General features: G+C 33.9%; 1 pseudogene; it reads right to left on the bottom strand.

The window, feature by feature from the left end:
* Positions 1 to 1,895: 1,895 nt before the first annotated feature.
* LOC120116956 lies at positions 1,896 to 4,905 on the bottom strand (annotated as a pseudogene).
* Positions 4,906 to 9,578: the final 4,673 nt, after the last annotated feature.

The following is a 9,578-nucleotide window of genomic DNA, read 5'->3' as shown; positions in this document are numbered from 1 at the left end:
ATCATAAATATGATATATATATATATGACCAGCCAAATAAAGAAATGGATTTTGATGGGTGCTCTAAGAATTGTAAGTTAAATCTGTGTAAGTTAGTAGTGGTATTTGAGCCACGGTGATATACTGTATATATAAGTTAACATGATATATTTCTTTCTGGTGAATTATGTGGAAGATTACAAATAAAATTGAAGTAAATATTTTATAGAGTAGTCAACCAGTAAGAATTGTTTGCTAGATTTTATGGTACGATAATTGCTGCCTATTAAAAGAGATGAAAAAAGTGAAGATGTGCGTAAAAATTTATGCTTGATTAAATTGTTAGTTGAAGCACAAAAATAGTTGATCATTTCTGCAATTTTCTTAATGCATATGCCCAATGAGATTTGTTGGAGAGAGATAGATCCAAGCAAATAGAACTGGATTCTGGAGAGCTGTTATTTATTTTATTTTTTTATTTTTTTATAAGAAGTGGGGATATGGTTAAAAACCCCCTTGATGATTACTACAACACAATAAGGTGTTCTAGAAATCAACGGAAGGAGGAAAAAAGTGTCTCAAATTTTATTAATAAAAGAGTGATACAATGTCAGTGATTACAACAAAAATTTTCCCCCATACAATAGATACAACCAAAAGATGAAAAAAAGCAAACCCTAATCAAACTTCCTATCTTAGCCAATTCCAGACTTTCTAAAACGCTTACCTCTAAGTTTGTTGGCCTAGCTATCCAACGGATAATTCCCTCCAAGTTCCTAATCTTATCCGTAATTTCTTTAGAAATTGAGACATACAAACTTGGCATTTATCCAAATTCTTAATCCACTCCACAGACAGCTTACTATCACTCTCAACCACTACTAGAAAAAACCCCTTTAATGATGCTCATTGCGCGTTATATATGGGTGAAGATGACACACAAATGCGTGTCATTGAAGCCACCGACATAAATCTCAGATGACACGCAATTGTGTGTCATAAATCTATGTCGCGCATTTATGACACTCATTTATGACTCACATTTATGACACTCATTTATGACGCTCAATGAGCGTCATTGAAGCCCCCGTCATAAATGAAGATGACACACTTTTGTGTGTCATAAATTTATGACATGCATATATGACTTACATTGCATGTCATTGAAGCACACGTCATTAGAAAAGATGACACACATTCGTGTGTCGTGATTATATGCCATATATATATATATATATATTGTATATTGACAAATAATCAAACTAAATCACATTTAATGCCTCATAATATTAAATATATATATCATATTATATATAAGCAATCCATTTGCATACAATATATTTACATTAAGTTATCAAAAATATTGTAATCATATGTCGATATAAAATGTTCCGAGCTTTCTTATACCTGGATTTCGATTTACAGTCTCCCAACAAAATTCATTCATATGAAAAATTGTTTAGGTAAAGCTGGCTCCAATTGCACGATTCATCATTTTTTTCCTCAAACCATGCATGCAAAGGCCTGAAAATCCTTCGCAGTTGCATCAAGCGTACGTCCAAGAAGGACAAGCCCAAAAGTTGTCCTCCAATGAGTTCCTTCTTTGCCCATCAAGGAAACATTCTCCTTCCGGTGCTCAACATAGAAGTGTTGAGCTCTTCTCTGAGAACCTGTAGAGAAATAACAGATGATGAGAAAAATGAGTATGTGAGTTTGTATGAACTTCTTAGTTGCTTGATTATAAATTTTTTGCAGTCATTTTAGCTTTTATTCTTTGATTTGGTGCACTTGTAAAATAGCCATCTTACATGCATTGGGCATTACATTCTTTTACGCATCTATTGTTTTTTCTTTTTTCGTTTCGGTAAAAGCCAGAACAAAACAAAACAACATAATGTGAACTAGACAAGCTTACCTTATTCAACTAAGAAGGGAGCCTCAATCGATTCATTCCTAACATCTACACTTCCATTAGAGGCATCTTCGACATCATCTTCCATTGAAAGTCTAATATATTCTCTATGTGCAAATCGGTCTCACTCTGTCAATGTAGGGTTCTCACGCTCCTGTTTGTTACGATACAAACAATGTTGTTATCCTAAACTTGCATAGAAGTGTGATGATTTTCAATTTCTGGTAGTAGTAATATTAAACGAGCTAATGTAACACATTTACCTGACGAATTAGGAATGGATCACGAGTCTCAAAGGCCATGAATTTGTTAAGATTAAAAAGGATGTTGAAAACACTTCCAGAAAGTTTAGAGCCTTTCAGATCACACAATATGACATAGCTCTCATCTTGCAAATATGACATAGCTGAACATATAAAACATTCTATCTTCATTTGCAGTGTATAGAAAGGAGCATTCAGTGAACACCCAGGACCTAAAATCCTAAACCAAGATATGGTCAAAGCAGTTCATTGTATAACTAACTCATTAGATCACACTAAATGATCTTATTATGAATCAACCATTAATTACATACTTCATGAGGAGCATGAGAAGAGATTAAACTCAATTTTCCATAAACCCACCTTTACACCAACAGAAATCTAAGTTTGAAATTACAAGCAGATCTTAGCACAAAATTAGTTTTTTAATTCATTTTCCATGAGCACACTCCAATAGGCACTGTATTAAATAGACAAGAAAAAATAGAGCAAATAAAATAAAGAACCTATGGTTTAATCATGTCAATTATTTGGCATAAGATGTCCTCAAAGAACACGGGCTCCTGCCCCATGTATTCCATTCGATGCAACTGCTCCTCATAAAAGAATTGCATTTCGTTGCGTGTTAGATTCCCATTGCCATCCAAATCTATACACTTGAACCTAGAAAAGGAAAAAAACCACATCGAAAAAACTAGCCAAAAATTGTAAACTGTTGGAACTCCAATCTCATTGTGATCATCCAGAAGCTCCACCCTTTCAAAACACATTGCTTTTTCTCACCCTCAGACATCAGCAACAACAAGTTATGGAATATTTATAAAAATTCTGATGAATCATTTACATTAGTTAAATTTTTCTTTGAGCAAGATTAATTTCCCAAATGGTAATATATTCAGAATTTTTTAGGAGTGCAAAAAAATTTCATTTCAAATATTTTTGGGACTTTCCAAATAAGTTAAGTAGACGGTATATTTACTTCAATCACTAAGAAGATAAACTTCAAAATTAATAATCCATGAACAAAATAAAACATAATACCCTTGATTCTATAGAGAAAGAGCACAAACATACTAGTACTCAAGACTAGGCTCGGATGACTTGTCCTCCTCTGCAAGGATGAAGTAAACAAAATCTTCATACCCCATCTTCCTTTCGACCTTACTGGTAAACTTTCTTGGAACCTAATGGTATGGAAGCATAACATGAGTGAAAGTTCCAAACTTGTGAATAATATTAAGTCAATCAATGAAACAAAATAAGTGATAGAAAAGGAAAGTGGAAGACATTTCAATTAAATGAAAATGTTCTTCTGCAAATAGAATGTAGTTTGGACCAAGGAACAAAAATGGCATCTGACAAAGACAAACCTGAGAAAATATCATATCAACAATCCGGTAGGTAAGCGCATGGTTACCATATCTGATAAGGTTCTCATTGTCAATCAAGAAATCATGATCTGTATCCAGCTCCCAAAACTTGCAGTATATCACGTAAAAGTGCTCATATGAAAAGTACATGTATATATAGTATAGAAGAAGATAGATTAAGTGAAAATAATCAGTATCAGACAGAATATATTAAGCATGCATCCAAAAGTAATTACTTATTCCAAGCCAAGTCCCTATCTCAAAACTTTATTAATGTCCTCTTCCTCATCAACATGTAGCATCACGTCAATCAAGTTTGCATGTTTCAACTCCCTAAGAGTAAGGTGACCATTTTAAGATCTATTCATGTATTAATATATTCTGTATATTACAGTTTCAGCTGGTCATGTGAAACAAAAGTTATCTTAACAAGCAACATCAGATAAATTTGCTACATATTTGAAAGTAGTAGAGCAATATAACCTTGCAAATAATTCAAAAACATAGAAGTAGTAGTTTGCGCTAACTGTTTGAGCAACAGTAAACAACCTATATAATGGGAAAGAACCCGGCATGTTAAGACATATATTCTTTAAGCTGAAATGCCTGACTTAGTTTAAGATAGTTTAGTTTCACTTTCAGTCACAATATACACAATATGTTTTCATGTAAACCCTCTCATATGCTTGTTAAATTATCAATAATCAGTCCCAATTATAAACAGAAAAATATACGATTACTCAAAATTAAACTAGAAAAAAAGGATGAATTTTTAGAACTTGGTGCAAATTCATCATCTTAAACCTACACATTTTAGAAAATGGAAGCATAACCATTGAAACTAAAAACTACAATGAGAACTATGCTGCCAATCTTTCTTACTAACGATAACTGACCAGCATGATAAACAAGAATGTAAATCTCTTTTTCTATGCACTTTATTCTTCCATCAAGAAGTGCAAATTTCAACACTAGTTCGTCAAAGAACAAGTTTACACTCCTGCTTTAATAATATGTTATTTCCATTTTATTAATATTTTTAAACATAACATTATAAACAATCAAGCATATTAGAGACAGAACTATTTCAACAATGAACAAGGGTGAATTGTATTCGTAGAAATTCACATGAAAATAGATGCATTTACAGGATTTGCATGTTTAGATCTTAGTGGTTCTAGCATTTAGCGTTGGAAGTAATTCCTAAAATGTTCAAATACCTTGGATATTGTAAAAGGAGGGGTAAATGTCAAAAAAGTGAAAAAGCACCCAAAAACAAAAATTAAAATGAGACAACAGCCGAAGGTATCAAACATATAAAAAACAAACCATATCTTTCTTGAAACTCAGGTGTACTCTGTAAGAATTCTAAAAAACCCATTCATAAAATCTAAAAAAACCCAATCGAAATTGGAACAAACCCAAATTGAATGGTGGAATAGAGAACGAGGAATACCTGTGGAAAATCTTGAATTTTGACTCCTTTCGTTTGAATGGCAAAACCAGTAGACTGATGCAAAGAGATAAAGGGGGAACAACTTGCCACATGAAAGTTTCCACCCTTGGCAGCACCAAACCCTTCCAAAAATGATATGGATTCGAATCAATAGAGCACGTTTTCATACAAGATCTAACTGAGTAAATGTCATCCCCATTCCCTCGCCAAATTATACCATCTCTCAAATTTTCTGAGAGGTTTATATTATTAATTGTTTCCAACAATTCAGCCCATTTATCAAACTCTCAATCACTCAAATTCCTTCTCATCTTTACAAGCTAAAACCATCCTGAAGTTCCAAATTCACCAAACTCCCTTTACTTCCTATTTTGATTAGTAGATAGGGCAAAACGTCGAGGGAAGACTTCTTTGAGGGAAGATTCAATAACCCAAATGTCATATCAGAAGAAAATATTATCGCTATTTCCCACTCTGATTCGAAACTAGTTTTGATATCTGGAACCAAAAGAATAATCTTTAAAATGATTGTTCACCACTGATCTCCACATCTAGGAAGCCTGAGGTGGTAAACTATTATTGAGTAGTAACGAATTTTGATTTAAATTCTATTTGCTACAAATCAACTTCCTCCACTCGGAATCCTTTTCATTTGCAAACTTCCAAGGCCATTTCCTAAAAGGGCTCTATTCATTAGGTTAAGATCCAACACTCCTTTGTCTTTAGATTTGCATACAATCATCTAATTTACCCAATGTATCTTGTTCCTATTTGATCCACCTCCCCATAAGAAACTAGCCATAATGGAATTAAGCTTTCTGTACACACTGGATGGTCTTTTGAAAATCGAAAAGAAATAAGTTGGGAGGGAACACAGAACAACTTTTAATAAAACTAATCTCCCGTCTAAAGAGAGAATTACTACCTTCCAACCTGCAAGTTTCCTATAAATTTATGGATGAAAGGTTCCCACAAAGATATTAAATTTCTCTTAGCTCTAAGCATAATACCAAGGTATTCAGACAAAAACATTGCAACTGCATATCAGATAGAAGATACCCAATCCTTCACTTCTTCTTCACTTGTATTTATGTCAAATAATATACTTTTGGAGAAAGTCAGCTGAAGGCCAGACATAATTTAAAAACACGTAAAACTCTCTTAACAGTTCTAATCTATTTCTTCGAAGCATTGTTGAAGACTATAAGGTCATCTGTAAATTGCAAATGTGATAATTTGAAAGATCATTCATTCCTACCAATATTAAAACTGTAAAACATCCCAATAGAAACTGCCTTCAACAACAATAAATTAAGGAATTCCATAATCAAATTAAATAGCAATGGAGAGAGAAGCATCCCTATCTAAGTCCCTTAGTCATTGGAAATTCCTCAGTAGGAACACTATTTACTAATACTGAGACTGATGCCAAAGTAACACATTTACTCATCCAGCTGTGTCATTTCACCCCAAATCTCATCTTCTCCGTTACTTTAAACAAGATTAGCCAATCCACTGTGTCATAAGCCTTTCTAAAGTCCACCTTGAACAAGCCTCCCTTAAGTCCTTTTTTCGTCCAATAATCAATCCCTTCATTGGCAGTGAAGGAGTAATCCATAATTTGACGACATGGAATAAAAGCAAATTTTGAAGGACTGATTATATCGCTAATAAAAATTCTTAACCTTCTTGATAGACACTTTGAAAGAATCTTATACACTCCTCTAACAAAACTGATAGGTATGTAATCATTTAGCCTTCTTGGATTGAGTCTTCTTAGGGTGAGAGTAATGAAAATGTGGTTTCATGCTCCCAATCTTTACCCAAGAAAAAGTTATGGAATAATTTCATTATGTCTTCTTTGAGGAACGACTATAACTTTTTAAAGTACCCCATATTCAACCCATCAGGCATTGGGGCTTTGTTTCTATCACAAGAATTAATAGCTTCTCATATCTCTTCCTCCGAGAATTTATTTTCCAACAAAAGACTTTGTTCCATGGTTATTTTGGGAAAATTCAACTTCATATCTTCTACTTCTAAAGTCGATCTGGAATTAAATCTGAAAGAAATGATCTCGAACACTTGCCTTAATGAGAGAGTCATCTTGAATGAGATTACCCTTTACACTTAGAGCAACCATAGAATTCATCCTCTTCTTGTTAGATGCACAAATATAAAAAAATCTAGAATTCCTCTCTCCTTTCACCCATTTAGATCTTGATTTTTGTAACCAAACTTGCTCTTCAATTTTGTACAATCTCCATAATTCACTTCTTAGTACATCCAATGAAGTGACTATTCCAACCGATTTAGGATTTTGTTGTAATTCCTGATCCATATTGTGTATTTTCAATTCTATATCAAAAATTGAAACAGTCGGTATAGAATTCTAGTTCCATACCAATTTTTTATGGTTGCTTTCGTGTTTCTCAAAATACATAAGATTCATGCTCTTTTCTTGTAAAACCCAAATTTATGGGCTAAATTATAAGATTTTGTATTATGAGGGCTATGGTGTAACTTGATGAAAATTTAGGGACATAACATCGAATTAAACCATTTCTTTTGTAAAAATAAAAAATCGGTTAAATCTCCTCCATCTGTAGTGCAATTTTCCCCCCAAAATTAAATCCCTAAATCCCCAAATTGATTATTCTCCAAAGCCTAGCACCGACCATCCCCGATTCGCTCATTCTGGTCACTATCACCGTGCTCCATCACCACCCGTCGAACCAGCTTTCCCTGGTAACCAAAACCCACAGTCTGTCGAGGTACAACTCGTCGTTAATCAGCATGAATCGACGTTCAAAGCTCCGTCGGGAAATTCAAACTCTGTCATGGTTTTCATCGATTTATGGTTTATCCAGTTATCGTTCTACCTCACTGCCTCCAACACAATGTTCCCCAGACGTTTCTGACCAAAACCCGACCAAGACCGTCCTCAATGTCACTGGTTTCACCTAGTCACCGACGTGAGTGAACTCTCCGAGCTAGTTTTGAATATTTTAAGTTGTTTTAGTTTGAATATTGGGCTTTGTTGAATTCAATTTAGTGTATTATTGCTCCAGAAAGAATCGGACGACCGCCCCTACCTCTGTCGCCGTCGCACGCCCACCACACGTGTGTGGGCTCGTTCCCCCATTCTGATTTATTCTAGAACATATCCAGTCGGTCTAGACGGTCAGAACCAGACTAACCCGACCCAAAACAGTTAACCCGACAAACTTGACCTGATCGAGTCAACTCGGTTGAGTCAACCTATTGGGTTGACTCGTTAACTTTAACTGAGTCAACCCGTTGACTTTGACCAAAAAGTTAACTTTTCCAAAAAGGTCATATTTTATGTTTTTTGACGTCCTAAGTTCGAATCCGAAGTTCGTTTTGCCAAATTCGCACCAGGTAAGTCATTTTTTAGAGTTTTACATTTGGATACAATATGCTTTTTAAATTTAGTTCAGTTTGTGACATAAATTTGGTTACTTTGTATCTGAGATATTTTTGGAAGTTGAATTAAAGTTTAAGGGCAATCGAATGGAGTTAAATGGTCAATTGGTATGGCACAAAAATCGAGGTAATACACTACTACCTGTTTTATGCTTTATGGAACATGTTAGTATTGATTTCTTCATGGATGAGTATAATTGGTCACATGTATACAATGATTATTTCCTAAACTTGATCCGAGTACTATAAAAAGTCGATAATCGAATATATCTTATATAGCTCGCTTGAGAAAGTGGAAAATCAATCGAAAATATTAATAATAAGCTTGGTGATTCAATAATGAATGAATTGACTTCAACATTCATAAATTTTGATTAATTTCTTTTAAGGTTAAATACCGAAATTTGGATAAGAAGTTACCCAAAATAGCCCTAAGGGGTAAAATTACAAAAATGCCCTTGTACTGAAAAAGGACCAAGACTTCCCCTAGTGGTGAAATTAACCTCTAGTGAGTAAATGAATAAAGTACTCTGAACTTTAATGGAACCGAAAAACTTTCAAGCCTAAGTTACCCGAAGTAATGTCACTGACAAATTTGAATTAAATACGATAATACCCTTAAAGAGTAAAAAACAATATGGATGATTATGATAATGAAGATGACTTGAAAACTCATATCTTGATTCACTTAAACCTTGGAATCATTGATTTAATTCTGGATCTAATTGAATTAAATACCCCGATGACCTTGAATTAAGTGAATAACTTGGATAAGTTTAGAAACACTGTCGATATTGCAGGATGTAATGTCCCTATGGGTTTTGAACCACGAATTAAAGTACATTGACAATTCCTAATATTGTTGCAATGTAGAAATGAAATAAAGACCATTGGAATATATTAGTCTCTTTAAGATATATTCAACGATGATTCAGAAGGTGATCTATGGTTAAGAATTATTGGTACTAAAGAGTGAATACCTTGGAATGACAATAAACGGACCAGTCGACATGCATCAGTTCTGGGAGTTGTTCAACTCGAGTTATTTCTATAATCCGATAGATCAAAATAGATTGTAAATGTCCTGAACCTTCATTCTTCCCTTGTCAACTCAATCACTCCGGTCATATATGATCACACAAATAACTCAG

This window comes from Hibiscus syriacus, unplaced genomic scaffold, assembly GCF_006381635.1.
Source record: "Hibiscus syriacus cultivar Baekdansim isolate YM2019G1 unplaced genomic scaffold, ASM638163v2 tig00110313_pilon, whole genome shotgun sequence".
Lineage (NCBI taxonomy): Eukaryota > Viridiplantae > Streptophyta > Magnoliopsida > Malvales > Malvaceae > Hibiscus > Hibiscus syriacus.
This window is presented reverse-complemented; position numbering and strand designations above follow the sequence as displayed.